The 15487-nt window shown below is 34.1% G+C and overlaps 3 long non-coding RNA genes across 3 annotated transcripts; 1 reads left to right on the top strand and 2 right to left on the bottom strand.

The window, feature by feature from the left end:
* The first annotated feature begins 669 nt into the window (after positions 1–669).
* LOC125259835 lies at positions 670–4701 on the top strand. Its single transcript, XR_007182916.1, has 3 exons — positions 670–817; positions 3423–3515; positions 3663–4701. It is a non-coding gene; the product is annotated as an uncharacterized LOC125259835 (long non-coding RNA).
* A 2585-nt stretch (positions 4702–7286) lies between these two features.
* On the bottom strand, positions 7287–8528 carry LOC125259836. Its single transcript, XR_007182917.1, has 3 exons — positions 8397–8528; positions 7587–7673; positions 7287–7449 (listed from the first exon to the last, which is right to left on the bottom strand). It is a non-coding gene; the product is annotated as an uncharacterized LOC125259836 (long non-coding RNA).
* Positions 8529–9623: 1095 nt separating this feature from the next.
* LOC125259834 lies at positions 9624–11218 on the bottom strand. The gene is made up of 3 exons (XR_007182915.1): positions 10653–11218; positions 10407–10515; positions 9624–10251 (listed from the first exon to the last, which is right to left on the bottom strand). It is a non-coding gene; the product is annotated as an uncharacterized LOC125259834 (long non-coding RNA).
* Between the last annotated feature and the right edge of the window lie 4269 nt (positions 11219–15487).

Below are 15487 nucleotides of genomic sequence, written 5' to 3'. Positions count from 1 at the left end.
TTATTAAGACTTTGAGAATATGCTCTAACGAAAGCTTGATAAAATGTTTGATAAAGGGTTAAAACCAATGCATAGGCCTACATACCATTGCAAATATTTGCCTTTCTGTCTCCTCTGTTTACTTCCGAAAGGCCCTTTTGGTCTTTTCAGCTGAAAAAGGAGAAAAGAAAATATCATTATATATTATATATAGGAAAAATTACTGATTACCTTACATGTTAATACTTGAACTAATTTACTGTAACATTCAAGTCTGTCTCTTAACCTATAGATGGCGCTATAGAATAACTTATGGTGTAGAGCAGCGGGTTTAAGGCTCGAGACACAGCATCTAGGAATTCATACTTTTATTGACTTTATAGACTATTAAATAAAGGATGATTACAAAACAAATGTTTTGTTGTTGTTGTTGTTTTTCTCCATTCTTTTTCGACATTTCCACACCTTTGAAGTTTCACTGTTCAGATCTAGGTTTCCCAAACTGAAAGTAGTGCTTTTCACTAATTAAATAATTAAGTTAAATTAATAACTAAAATGTAAAACTAAAAACATTCGAAATAAAGCACTTATTAAAACGATGTCAGATGCAGTTTATTTACCTTGCCCACAAGACAGATTGCGTCATTAGCCTACTGTAGTGTGGTTTCAGCTTTAGTCAGTTCCGCTCCTGACGCTTCACAACAAAAGTCGCCTGCATTTTTGGAAACTATTGTAGTATACTCATACCTCAAAACGTGATGTTATTTGATCTGAAAGGCCAGACTTCAGTGCACTCCATTTGTTTCACCACATCGAGCAATGCAGCACTCCAATACAGGTCAGTCATTCAACTATTTAATATATTTACTAAAACTTTTTACAAAAATGTGAATTTTAATAAATGAATAAAAAAAACAATGATTAGGAGATTAAGAGAGTTTGGTAGAATGATGATGGACCTCAATTTAATTGATGAACCAACGTTACTATCGTATCCACCAAACCTTTTACTGTACTTTTAATCATTACACATATTATCCAGAAGTTCAACTAATAAACACCTTGTTGTTAACACTATACAATAAGATTTGATAACTAAAAAACAATAGACAAACAAACGATGATGACTTCTGCAGCATTTATTAATCTTAGTTCATGTTACTTTCAACATCTAGCCTACTAACTCAGAAATTAACATTTGTATGTTTGTAGGATTGATATATGCAATAAATAAATATTGCTGTGTTAGTTCATGTGAGCTCCAGGATGCGAAGATGTTTTGATGATGCTTCGTTGTTTGTGTATTACTAACTGGTTAATAGAATAAAATAAAATAAAATTAAATTAATTAAATAAATAAATAAATAAATAAATTGAGCTCCAGGAAGTGCTGAGGACATAAGCTGGCAGGGCAGTAAATGCAACTAAAACTTTTGTTTAGCATTTATTTATGTTTTATCATTTAATAATTTTTTTGTAATAAACACTTTAAATGGGAAATAAAAATGTTGTTGGTTTTAAAAAAAGAACAACTAAGATCAAATAAAAACACTTTACTCAATAGGTAAAGTTTCTAATAACGAGTTTTTGTAGACATTATTATTAAAGTTTCATTGTGCAGTCACTGAAACGTTGTGAACTTAAATCTTTTTAGTGATAATTTTGTGCCTGTTGTGCACCTGGTCACTTCATGCGTTTTCTCTGATCGGATATCTTATTTATAAAAACGATTGCATTTACCCTTGGCCACATAAATGTGTCTCCGCAAAACAGCTACAAATCCGATCTGCAGTTCCCGCGCTACATGCAGATTTAATGGAGTTCATGTCACCGAAAGCAACAAATATCAACTGCATTTTAGTGACCCTCAGCTAATTTTAAAATCAAAGACTGCAGTAGGAGAGAGCACGGCAGCAGCACTAGGTCTCATTACTTTTAATGAAGCTGACTGCGATCGACATACTTTCACTTTCATTTGTGTCAGTTTTCTGAAGAGATACTCAGTTGCTCATCTGAGGTGATGCATTCTGCAGTAGCGCTGTCATATCTAACTATAACATGTTATTTAGCCTATAACACGCTCTCACACGTTTATTTTGTAGTATTTTTGGGAGGAGTTAAATTTACATATGAAGTAGTTTGAGCGATCGGGTTTATATCCATCTCGAATGCGTTTCGGAGGGCATTTAGACCTGGTCTTTTCACGATCGCATAGCTATCCGATCAAAGAAAACACATGAAGTGACAAGGTGGAAAACGCTCATTGCGCGCATTCTGCCATGCCAAATCATGCGCACCTGCTTGCTTCTGTGTTTCTGCATGTTATTGATTATAACTTATTTAAAATAGGCCTATTATAATGTGTCACAGTTCATGCTGGGATCTGTAGGTTGTGGCTAGGTGACACATAACTTAAAAGTGGAGCATGGAAATCCAACATCTCATAGATGTAAGCTACTGAAAAAACAAAAACCGTTTTATACTTTTTATTTGTTTATGCTTATAGGCCATAATGTGTGCTTTAATGTCCTGGTGTATGGCCTATGCAGTGTTCCCAGTGTTTTTTTTTTTTTTTTTTTTTTTTTTTTTTTGTATTTTATTGAATATTTCAAATGTTCCTTTACTAATTTAAATCATCAGCATTGGAATACATTGTATTATTATAATATATACATTCTAATATTGATGGAAAAATATTTAGAGAAGAAACTTATAGTAAATTTATTAGGAATAAAACGTGCATTAAAAAAGCCTGTGACAGAATAATTAATTCATAACTGGAATAATCTTCGGACTCTTCGCATCTGAAACGATGATATGATCATTCTGAAATTCCAGAGACAGAGTCGAATCGGTCGAATTCAAACGACTGTTGAAATGCCGTTTTTTGACATTTTTGATATAGATCCGCAATGCAAAGTCAAAATGATGGAGGAGCGCATATAGTACTGTAGTGCCGTTGTTGTCATTCCTAGATTTGTTTTGCCATTTTTGTTTGCATGTTAGTGATAATATCTTATTCATATTAAAGTACTGGGACTCATTCGCATAAGACGTACCCCACCCCCCCAATTTTTTTATTTATTTATTTATTTTATTTATTTTTGCATATTGGCCCGGGGCTGACTTGCTACGCCACTGATTATGGTTTAATAATATATTCAATAAACAGATTAATGTTCACTGTTATGCATCTGTTGTTCAAGACTGACATCTTATGGGGGCTTAAATTAAGTTTGAAAACCAGTTTCCAGTAAAATATATTTTACAGGGAGTTTAGAAAGCTCAAAGTCACACTTCAACACACAAACGTCGTTTTAAGACCACCTTCTTCATAACCTTTAATCAAATCACTTTTACGTAGGCTATATAATGACTCTTCATTTTTCATATAAAATCAAAATTTAACTTGTTTATAATAACTCATGTCGTGTCTGTCACAGATCCAGGGTCTGTAGTCACGTGTGTTTGTCCATCAGTGTTCAGCTGTCTGTCTGCTGTCTGGAGGATGATGACTTCTGTTTGTTCCTCTGAGGGTATGATTATTCTTTAACATATTATTCTTCTTTAAATATTATAACACACTCATGGTCAAAAGTTTTGTATCACTTGTTTCTGAATTAATATGTTTTCAAATAATACAGTGTTTTTAAGTTTTTGTCTTCATCTTTTCTGTGAGATAGAAATGGATGGTCAGTCTCTGGATGTTCCTCTCTCTGTAGAGGAGACCCGACCAGAACCGGCCCAGAGTTCAGTGCGACCATGCAGTGATGGAGAGATGTAAAAGGCTCTTTCACTCCAGAATTCACATACTCACCTTGTTTAGCCTGGTTCACTCTTCCATTCCCTAGGTCTTGTCTAGTGTTCAACTGCAATTCTTAGCATTATTCCTGGTTTATGCATTTTGGTTTTTGATTGTTTCCTGGATTTACCTGTCTTCCCGTGTGTTTTTGATTTGTTGTTTGTTTGGACTGCTTTCTTGTGGATTTCTGACCTTTTGCCTGTTTTTTTTTTTTACCTTGAGTGTGGAGAAAAACCTGCATTTGAATCCTCTACCTTGGTGTCCCAGAGCAGTTTGTAACAATAATATTTTGAGTTTGCATTTGAGTAATAGTGAGTCAGTTTTTGTTCAAGTGGGATGAGTAAAAACCACATTCACCTCTGTGATAATAGGAAATCAAAGTAACTCACATTGCTTATTTGAAAAAGTAACTCAGATATTTTTCTATAAATTTAAAAGTAAAGCCTTACTTTACTAACTCGTGTTACTTGTAATGCTTTATCCCAACACTGAGTCCATGTTCATTCACACAGAGGATGAGTTTGAGAGGCGATGATGAAGAGCAGCAGATTTAAGAGTCAAGACACAGAAGCATGAACTAGGAATTCATATTGTATTAAATAGCTTCTGTGATCAATTATTAGGATTGATTGCAAAAAGGATGATTAAATGATGATTGTAAAAAGATTTAATTCTTTTTCACCATTTCATGTAGTTCAATTTCACATTTCATGAGTTTACTTATGTCCTGGACTCCTTTGGTTTTATTCAGCATGTAGATAAGGCTACACAATACTCTTGACCTTATCATGTCGTATGGGTTTTCCATCAACAATGTAAACATTGAAGATGCAAGTTTTTCAGATCACAGGCCCATTGTAGTCAATGTTATACTGTCTAGTTCTATGTGTACTGCTAAAACTACAGGATTTTATTCTCGTTTAATCGATTCTCTCACTCTAATTCAGTTTTCTGACATTGTTCTGTACCCTGTTTCACGGTATTTGTCTGAGTTTGTTCTGTGGCTGCCATCTGGTGGTCGCTTTTGGAGGCTGCAGGTGTAGATTGGGCAAAAATACATCAAGATGTATTTTAAAATGAAATACCAGATACCTTCATTTTAAGTGTATCAAAATAAAGTAAAATTAAATAAAATTCTTTTACAAGGAGGCATGAAATTTCTTTGCAAAGCTTCCATCATTTGATCTCTTCATCATTACACTGATTCAGTTGATTAAGTAAATAATGTTTGATAGCAACAGCTTTTCTCTGTCCGAGTCATGCAATAAATCTGACATATGCAACCAATTAAAGGCACAATATATACAGTAGGATTTTTGGATTGAAATATGTTCGACTTGTGTACTTACATTATCCCAAATGTTTCCAAGAATGTTTAAATCTAGAAAAATAAGCAATTTTAACCAGGACACATGTTTTATTAGACAGGGGAGCAACTGTTTGGATTCATTCATCAACAGAAAACAAATTGTTATATAGCTTCTTGTTTAAATCTCGTTTTCTTGATGTTTTACCTTGCCTAATATCGATCTACCTTACTGCAGTGCAACAAGTGCATTAAAACAACTTTCAGTACATAAATGCATCTAATATGATAAACAGCGCCGCATTACCCCACATGCACTAGACCAAAAAAAGCAGTTGCGGCAACTGTGGCATAATAAAAGTTCCTCTGCTCTCCAGGCATGTGTCGCACTCGTCTCTCATTATCAATCGCTCCATCGTTCTCATTCAGCTCCAACATCACTCAGTCCTGCTCTGCTTCATATTACAGTAACATTAATAATCTCATCCATGAACATGATTTCTGCCCGAGTCCCGTCAGATTCTTTTCCACCGGCTGTAGACAGGAAGACAACAACTCCCATGATTCCATGAAATCGAGGACAAGCGACTGAATAAGCGACCTCTAGCGGCGAAAATGTACATATTGTATCGAACAGATCAAATATTCACATATCCCTCATAATTGTATCCTAATTTAGTTACTTGGTGTTTGGTAACTAAGGGCCTGCTTTGCCTCAGCAACACTGACTCAATGACAAACAAGTCATTTATAAGAAGACAACTGATGGCTCCTGTATTCATAGCAACTAGTTAATAACTAATTGATCATTTGATTATTAATTATAAATATAGGCTGCTGCTCAGTTTAATAGTTTTCAAGAACATTTTGTTAATTTGGTAAACTATTTAGCCTAGGCTAAAATGAACACAAAAACTTACCATGAACTGTTAAAAATGATAGCAGTTTATGCAAAAAAAATGTATTTTATATCTTGTCCACCTTCTTCCATATAGATCAATTTTCTGTTCGGATCTCAACAATTCTGGGCAAACTACAGAGTACGAACCAATCAGAGGCCGCATTTTTATGATGTCACCATTTAGACGTCTTACAAAGTATTTTATAGTATTTTAAAACTACAAAAAAACAAAACACTAAAGTATTTTGATACAAAATATGAAGCCATTTTCATCAACCCTATCAAATACAAATTACAAAATACTATTTTATATTTGAAATACATGTATCATAAATACTGTCCATCCCTGGCTGGTGTATGTTCAGTCTTGGATAATCCTCATCAATCCTTGCTTTTGGTAGCTTTGAAGAGCAATAGCTCTAAGTTTTATTTAACTACTTGCTTTGGGTAACACAGAAGGATATTTTTGACATTTATTTGTAAGTAATTAGAAAAAATTTTGTAATCTAAGCATGCGGCATCTTATTTTAAGCTTTTAAATGCAATGTAAATATTCTTGGAGATATTTAAAGAATCTACTTTAATATGCAAATGTGCATAATATCCAACAGCATTTCTGTAATTTGTATATTATCATTTGAGTTATTTGAACATATGTTTAGTCATATGTCTAATTTTAGTTTCACTCTGATCCGTCATAGAGTTGTGTCATCAAGATATAATAAATGCTGGAATTTCAACTTACATTTCTTGATTCTGTAATGGATGGAGATTAACTTACTGTCAAACTTCATAAAGTTCATACACAAAGGGAGGACCGTACAGACATGCATCAAAGAAATGATGTTGCAGTTGCAATCTTCAAGCCCAGACAATCTAATTTCTCCCTTCAATTCTTTTTTGCTCAGATATCTTAGACTCTATAGCACATATTAAAGGGTTATTTCACCCAAAAATGAACTTTCTGTCATTTATTATGTCGTTCCACAGTCTTAAGACCTTCATTCATAAATTAAGATATTTTTGATGAAATCCGTGGGTATTTGACCCACACATAGGCAGTAACATCATTGCACCTTTTGACGTCCAGAAATGTAGTTAAAAACATGGTTAAAATAGTAAACGTGACTACAGTGGTACTTCATAACATTAAGATTGAATCATTTAATAACATCTTTGCAGGTTCTCTGATGGTCACATGACATGAAGGAACACAAAATATTTCAGCTTTTTTAGTAGGCCCTAAGTGCTTTATTTTGAATCATAAACTAGGCCTATTTAATACAAAGTCATGAATTCCTAGTTCATTCTTCTGTGTCTCGACTTTTAAACCCGCTGCTCTTCATCATCATCGCTCACACTCATCCTCTGTGAATGAACATGGCCGCACTGAACTCTGGGTCGGTTCTGGTCGGGTCTCCTCTACAGAGAGAGGAACATCCAGAGACTGAAGATCCATTTCTATCACACAGAAAAGATGAAGATGAACTTAGACACACTGTACAGATCTTCATTCAGAAACAAATTATACAAAGCTCATGTTTTGACTGTGAGTGTGTTAATAAATGAATAATATGTTCATTAAAGAATAATCATACCCTCAGAGGAACAAACAGAAGTCATCATCCTCCAGACAGCAGACAGACAGCTGAACACTGATGAACAAACACACGTGACTGCAGACCCTGGACATTAACAGAAAGAGATACTCGGTGACATAGCGCCATCTAGCGATTCACTGACTATCTACAACTATCTTTTTTGTCGGGCGCACTTTTACACATTTACCAAACCCAACGAGCCATGGGTGGAGTATAACTTCCAGAGCTCCATAATAGTGATAATTAGTTGAGCACCCAAATGTCCCCTTGCTGCTGTCTCATGTTCTTTCATTTCAGTTACAGATAAAACATTATGCTATTTAATGTATTATCAAACATGAACTAACAATGAACAATATAGGCTATATAAATCTTTACAGTTTTTTAATTATCGTCAATGTTAGATAATAAAAATACACATTTTAATGTCTGAATCAGTAGGCTATAGATGTTGAGATTAACATGAACTAAGATTAAAAAATGGTAGAATTCATCGTTATTGGTCCATTGCTGTAACTAATGTTATCAAATGAAAGCTTTATTGTAAAGTGTTATCAAAAACGCGAGTCAACTGAATTTATGGACAATAATTTAAAACTGACAGTAAATGGTTTTGGTTTTCTTATATGTGAGTAACGTTGGTTCATTGAATAAGTTACACTATCACAATTCAATCAAACAAGAGCAAATCTGTTATTATTCCTATATCAGCATTATATCGAATACATTTATTCTAATTAATATTTTTCGTGTGAAGTTTTAATAGATTAATATAGGCTATATATATGAAATATCTGAAAGACTCACCTGCATTTGAGTTTTCCATTGTTCGATGTGATACAAATGAATAGCAACTAAAGTACTAAATTCATAAGCGTTCAAGCCAGGCAAGGGTTAATCGGCAAAATGGGATGGACTCAGCTTGTAAATCACGCCCCCCGTGCTTGTAAACCAATCGCTTTCAGAGCGCTGGCAGCGATATGGCCAAAAAAGGATATGGGCGGAAGTACAGTCCTGTCTTGCTTGAGCTGACGCGGGAGGGAAAAAGTATTAGAGCAGTTTCATTCTCAGCAGCAGTGGTGTAATAAGTAATAAATAAGTAATAATACTTCGTTACAGTACTTAAGTATTTTTTTGGGAGAATCTGTACTTTACTTGAGTTTTTATATTTCTGTCAACTTTTACTCCAATACATTTCCTAAATAAAATGTATAATGAAAGAGTATACATGTAAGAAAGAAAATGTAAGAAAGAGTTAAAACTGAACACAATCTTTCTGCTTAAGCTGTGTATAGAACAATTTTTAATAGTATTTTTTTTTTTTGCTCCTTTTATATTTTACATTTACATTTACTTGTACTTTTACTTTCAATACTTAAGTACGTTTAATATCAAAAAAATACTTTTCATACTTAAGTACAAAAAATATCACATACTTTAAAACTTTTACTCGAGTAACATTTAAACAGTGACTTTAACTTCTACCAAAGTCATTTTCTGGTAAGATATCTATACTTTTACTCAAGTATGGTTTTCGAGTATACTTTATACACCACTGCTCAACAGATTTCTACAAAATAATCAGTTCACACAGAGACCATGGTCTTCTTTTATTCACTAGGTTTATCACGAGAGCAGACAACAGCAAAGAAAACTGCCACGAAGTGCATGTTTTCTATAGTTTCAATATATTTAGCAAAGGGTTAGTTTACCCAAAAATGAAATTTCTGTCATTAATTACTCACCCTCATGTTTTCTTAAAAGTAATTCTGTATTACCTATGGTTTTTGGAGTACAGTATTATGTTGTAATGTTACAAGGCAGTGTCTAACAAAACTGCTCCAAAGAAAAGGGGAAATATTGTATCTGCAGAGAAATTGTGTAGCTACTAGATGTCAGTGGAGAAAGGGAAAAGAGAGAAGTAGAGAGAGAAAATACGCACTGTGCTGACTTCTTTATTTTATTACAAAAGTACAAACATCACAGATTTCTAGTTCATTCTTTTGTGTCTCGAGCCTTAAACCTATTGCTCTTCATCATCGTCTCTCACACTCATCCTCCTGTGAATGAACATGTGTTGGGCTAAAGCATTACAACACAAGTTATTAAAGTAATGCATTACTTTAAATTACAACTAAATATCTGAGTTACTTTTTCATATAAGTAATGCAAGTTATTCTGATTTCCCATATATTGACTGAAGCCTCTCCTGCCCTCATGTTGAGAGAATGGAGAGTGCAGAGATGTTGTGTGAACATGATGCTTATTGTAGTTGTAGACTAATGTGAGCATTTCTCACTTACACAAAACCTGATTCAGTTTTCCTCAAGATTAATAAAAAACTGTCAAATGCAAACTCTGAATATTATGTGAACCTGCAATAATGAAATATGTTAAATGACACAAATATACTTTATGTATTTAATCTCACTTCATAAAGTGTCTTTGCTGCTGACCTTCAATGATCCAATTCAACCAATGAGCAAAAATGGTTTTAGACAAACATCATATTTGTTTATTTTTTATTTATTGCTAAAATAAGAGTAGATCTTTCTTCAGCAGCAGCTGAAAGGTTTGTTTGAGCAGCGCCCTCTACTGTACAGCTGTGAATTTGCATTTCCTTCAGCCTAAGGATTACTGATTCCACTTCTGGCCTTAACATCTGCCAAAAATAGAAAAAAAAACATTGGTAATTAAAAAAACAAACAAACAAACCCTGCTTAGATGAGGAAAATTAATGCAAAAGTAATTTAACAGTACTTTCCACAAAAAGTAAGTAAGGTTACTTTTGAATATTGTAATTCTGCAATGCATTACTTTTAAAAGTAACTTTCTCCATCACTGCATGGCCGCACTGAACTCTGGGCCGGTTCTGGTCGGGTCTCCTCTACAGAGAGAGGAACATACAGAGACTGATGATCCATTTCTATCACACAGAAAAGATGAAGATGAACTTAAACACACTGTACAGATATTAATTCAGAAAGAAATGATACAAAACTCATGTTTTGACTGTGAGTGTGTTAATAAATGAATAAGATGTTAATTAAAGAATAATCATACCCTCAGAGGAACAAACAGAAGTCATCATCCTCCAGACAGCAGACAGACAGCTGAACACTGATGGACAAACACACCTGACTGCAGACCCTGGATCTGTAACAGACACAACATGAGTTATTTTAACAAGATAAATTTTGAATTTATGGAAAATGAATTCATTATATATGTAAAAGTGATATGATTAAAGGTTATGAAGAAGGTGGTCTTAAAACGATTGACTTTGATATTATGAATGGAGTCATCAGTGTTTCATTCATGATGAGTCCTCTTCCTGATTCAGCATTCAGAAATGTTTTTTGTTGAAGTGTGACTTTGAGTTTTCTAAACTCTCTGTAAAACTTTCTGCTTTTCACCAACAAGAGGAATTTCTAATATATATGGAGACATTTAGAGGGATGAAACGTCCTTTTCTTTGTCTTTAACTTATTGTTTTGTGTGTTGTGTATGATGTGATGTGAAAATTGAATTTAATCTCAGTCTTTGTTTGTAAATCTTTTAATTATGGCTGACTTCTAATGTTCAACAAGAATATGAATTAAAAAGTGCACTAAAAATACCATGACTTTATTTTTTACACTGTAGCGCCATCACGTCAAGAGGTCGAGAAAAGACACTACAAGTGAAGAGAGAGTACAAAATATCAAATAATAACCCTGTTATAATTAGTTAATAAAGATAATTTCTGAATCAGACGGCTAGATTTTGAACATTGACTAAAATTAATAAATGCTGCATAAATCATTATCATTAGTCAGATGTCTTGTAATGTTATCAAATGACATATTATTATAAAGTGTTACCTAAAAATTCTAAGGTATTTATTAACTTCTGGACGATAGTTTTTATTTTGTAATAATAAAGTTTAGTTTAGTTATAGTTTTCCTGTGAGTAATGTTGGTTCATTGAAATGCTGAGGTTCTCAACTCTCTAAATCTCTTAATATCACTGAGCATTGATTATTATAGCTATGAATTTATTCACATTTACATTTTTGTGAAAAGTTTTAGTAAATAAATATATTAAATAGTTGAATGACTGACCTGTATTCTGCATTGCTCGATGTGATGTGATGAAACAAATAGTGCACTGAATTTTAGTCTGACCTTTAAGTTAGGCATATTTAAATGTGTAATCTTAGCGCCCTCTAGCGCAAGCAATTTGGAGGAACAGGCCGAGTGTTTAAGTGGTGCTCACATAAAGTCAAATGTATGTGCAGATGTAAAAATGTGTAGATTTCTAAGCACAATCAGATTTTTTGTACACAATCAGATCAAACTGAACACATTCTCCACCATTAAATGCTACAGAACAGAGACTGGATCAAACTATTTGACCCTGTTAAAACTGTTTCAGGTGATCTGATCAGTTATGCTCGGGTCTAACAGATGATAACTAGAAAAAATTACTTTGTATATAGAAATTAGGATAATTTAAGATCGTATTAATTATATATAGAGTTGTCAAAACTTTTTTTTTTTCAATTTGTGGGAGAAGAAACTGCATCTCTAACCAAATTAAAAAGAAAACATCTGATTCAGACTTTTCCTTATTAAAAGGTCAATGTCACAGCTACTATATATTTACTCAATGCAAATTGACAACAGCAGTCAACTGCTTTTTAAACTTTTTTTGTGTACATTTTTTAATTGCTCTTAGATGAAAAATGTACAAGTCATAAAATTATGAATTTATTTTATATTCCCACGTTAGAATCAACTTTTAGGTGAAAGATTAATCAGATTATTAGAATCACAACATTGCTCATATTCATCAATAAAAGAATAAATGTTAGTAATACTTGCCCTCCTGCGTTTACAGAAGTAAACAACCCCTGAGATGACTACAGGAATTAATACATATAGCCAGAGGAGTTCAGAGGAGTTCAGAGGTTTGGGGGTGCAGGAGTGTGGTGGAGCTGTAAGACAGGAACAGGAAATGTTAGAGGTTTTAAACTACAAATCTAATGACACTTACCCTGACCATCACATAAACCTGATTCTATAGGGTACAACTGGGGTAAAAGGGAAATTTGACTTTATTCTCTTTTAAACCACTAGATGGCACAAAAATTCAGCTTGGCACTTTTCTTAATAACCTCTTTTTATGAGGCACGTGTAATTTGTCTGATCCTTGATGTGATAGTATGCAAAATGATACTGTGCTAATTTGATCTAATATTGAATGTTTTTTTTTAAATGTTATAGATTCATGTAGCAAATGGGAACTGCTAAAATTATTGTCTATATTTTGAGAAAAGGTCTCCTTAATGATTTTCAGTTTTGTTCAAGATAGTTTTTCAGAAGAATATGTGAAAGTATGGTGTATTTTGGGTAAAAGGCGCACCTGCTGACTTTTCCATTCGTTTACATGACATGGTTAGATTCAGATGGGAAATATCATATATTAAGTTGGGTGTCCGTAGAGACAATCACCATATTTATAATCAAACCATCATATTTAAAACTATGACATTAATCATATCATATAACAAAATCATTTACTTGTTACTACTGTGATGCTTTGTTAAATTATTGATCTCATTCAATGCTTTCAGAATCTTTACTTTTTTAAATAATTTTGTTTCTGTATTTTTAAAATGAACTATTTCAATGGGCTATTTATTGAACAAAAAAAATCTTTTATAAAAATAAACAGAAAATAGTGATAACTTTCATTAAGTGATTGTTTTGAACAAGTTTTAAATTACACATTAATAAAAACATTTTAGCAAAAGTATTTGTACCAATCCTTTGTATATCTGTATTGTATGGTGTGCGTAACTGACCGCTGTGAGGCGCTATTGAGTCACCATCTTTATTATATGCAAACACAAAAGCCAGTTTTCCTGAATGCTATTTCCTGACGTGAAGGTTGAGGGATCTGCCAACCAGCTGAAGATTAAACAACCACACGTTTTCTGTCATCATTACATTACAGTATTAATTGGCAGAAATAAGCCCTTTTAGTGAAAATAAAGGTCCATGTTGAATTTGTGCACGAAATTAAGTAAAAATGTTTAGTAAAACTAGAAACTTTTTAAGAGATCGTTGTTCAAATTCGTTTATACATGTTCTCATATTTATTTTGTTCTAATGTCACAAGTAATAATTTCAAAGTTTACTTTTTTTTTTTTTAAATTCTATTCTTCCACAACTCACCTCACTATCAGTCCCGCCTATAGACTGTAAAAAAAATATGGACGTAGCGTCAAAACTGAACAGCAGTTTTGACGCGTAAATGAGGCCGCGGCCATCTTAGCTGCGCGTCACCGCACGTCACTCCCGGATAACTGAAAATGGGCAAAGAGGCGGGATGTAGTTGGAGCCCATGCGACTTGTTGCTGAAACCACGCCCGCCTAGCTCGACGTGGCCATGTTAGCAGCAAAGGAGCGATCTATCTTAGATACGATCTAAAATATTAATGAAGATACGTTTTATCATCAGAAAGTTTTAAAGGTTTACTTTAAGATATAGAGCCTCCAACACCAGTAGTGTTGGGTGTGCAACAACATGGAAAATCAAATGGGACTTCATACCTTTATAATGAAATAGAGATCGCGAGATGAATCCAATCTGTGGCACTTGGGTAAAATATGAGTGTCCATTGCAAAACAAAAAAAACATTTCACATTTCTTCTGAATGATCTGCTCTCTGTCATCGTTCTTCAAGAAAGGATGCAATCTGAGCAGTGTTTATGTTGTAAAACTGTATACGATCGTATCTAACAAACAAATAGCCCGTGTCCAAAGTATATTTTTTTCAAAATAGTGCAGCAGTTTTAGTTATAATATCCAAGCAGTGCTGTCAGAGTTGTATATCCTCACAATCAAAACTTTCAGCCAATGCCACGATCCAACAACGTGTGTTCTGTTTCTTCCGCATGCATGCACATCTACACAGACACACATCAGTCTCGAATATTATGCAGCAAGCCATATTTTATAATTGTATAAAATAATCGAGGAAAAAAAGCACAAAAACGGCTGAAATGCCAAATTCAGCGGCAGCTGAGGTAACATGACGGCTCACAGACAGCAGCGCAATCTACCTGTCACTCAAGTGACCACGCCCTTAATTATGCAGAACTTTAAGGCTTAATATAATTTAAACGGATAAGTTATAAAAAAAATTCACCCCCCTCAGAGGTGTCATGAAGGGCAAAAATAGCAGCATAGACCAAAACCACAATTTGAACCAACTTGTAAACATGTTTTTTTCTGCTATAAACTTGGCCAATTTAACATGGGACTCTATGAGATTCTGCTCTCTTTTGGAGCCTGTCCCTAGCGGCCAGTCGATGAATCGCAGTTTAAGTTAGGGGGAGGTTGCCGCTTGGTCCCGCCCTTCGAGAAATATGCGAGTATGGCTAGGTATGCGCACTGTCAGTCGCCGGCTCGCGCTGCGGAGCGGCGAGAAAAAGTGAATCCGGCTGTGAAACCCCAGTGAGCTCAAACCATCAGACGAGTCGACATCCCGCGGCGTTACGTATTTTGGATCAGATCTGGGCGATTCTCCACAGTTTTGTTAAAGATTAAATTAATTTCCACTGTGTTCGTATTAGTTATCTTCGCATTGCTTTCAGGTAGGAGAGTTGGGGTTAATGGACGGGTGCTTGATTTTATCTAACTGTAAAACTTTACTGTCAGTTCATCATTTATTCTAAAGCAGGTTAATTGTCATCCTAAACACTTTCTTTCTGTTCAAAACAGTCGATGCTTTACTTGCTGATGGGCTGAAGATCGAGGCAAACCATGGAGAAGATGTTACACTGTCCTTCACAATGGATAAAGCGGAGAAAGCTGATAGATTGAGGATCATTTTTACATCAGAAACT

The sequence above is a fragment of the Megalobrama amblycephala genome, linkage group LG24 (assembly GCF_018812025.1).
Source record: "Megalobrama amblycephala isolate DHTTF-2021 linkage group LG24, ASM1881202v1, whole genome shotgun sequence".
In the NCBI taxonomy this organism is placed as follows: domain Eukaryota; kingdom Metazoa; phylum Chordata; class Actinopteri; order Cypriniformes; family Xenocyprididae; genus Megalobrama; species Megalobrama amblycephala.
The sequence above is the reverse complement of the archived record's forward strand: the minus strand, read 5'-3'. Positions and strand labels throughout refer to the sequence as shown.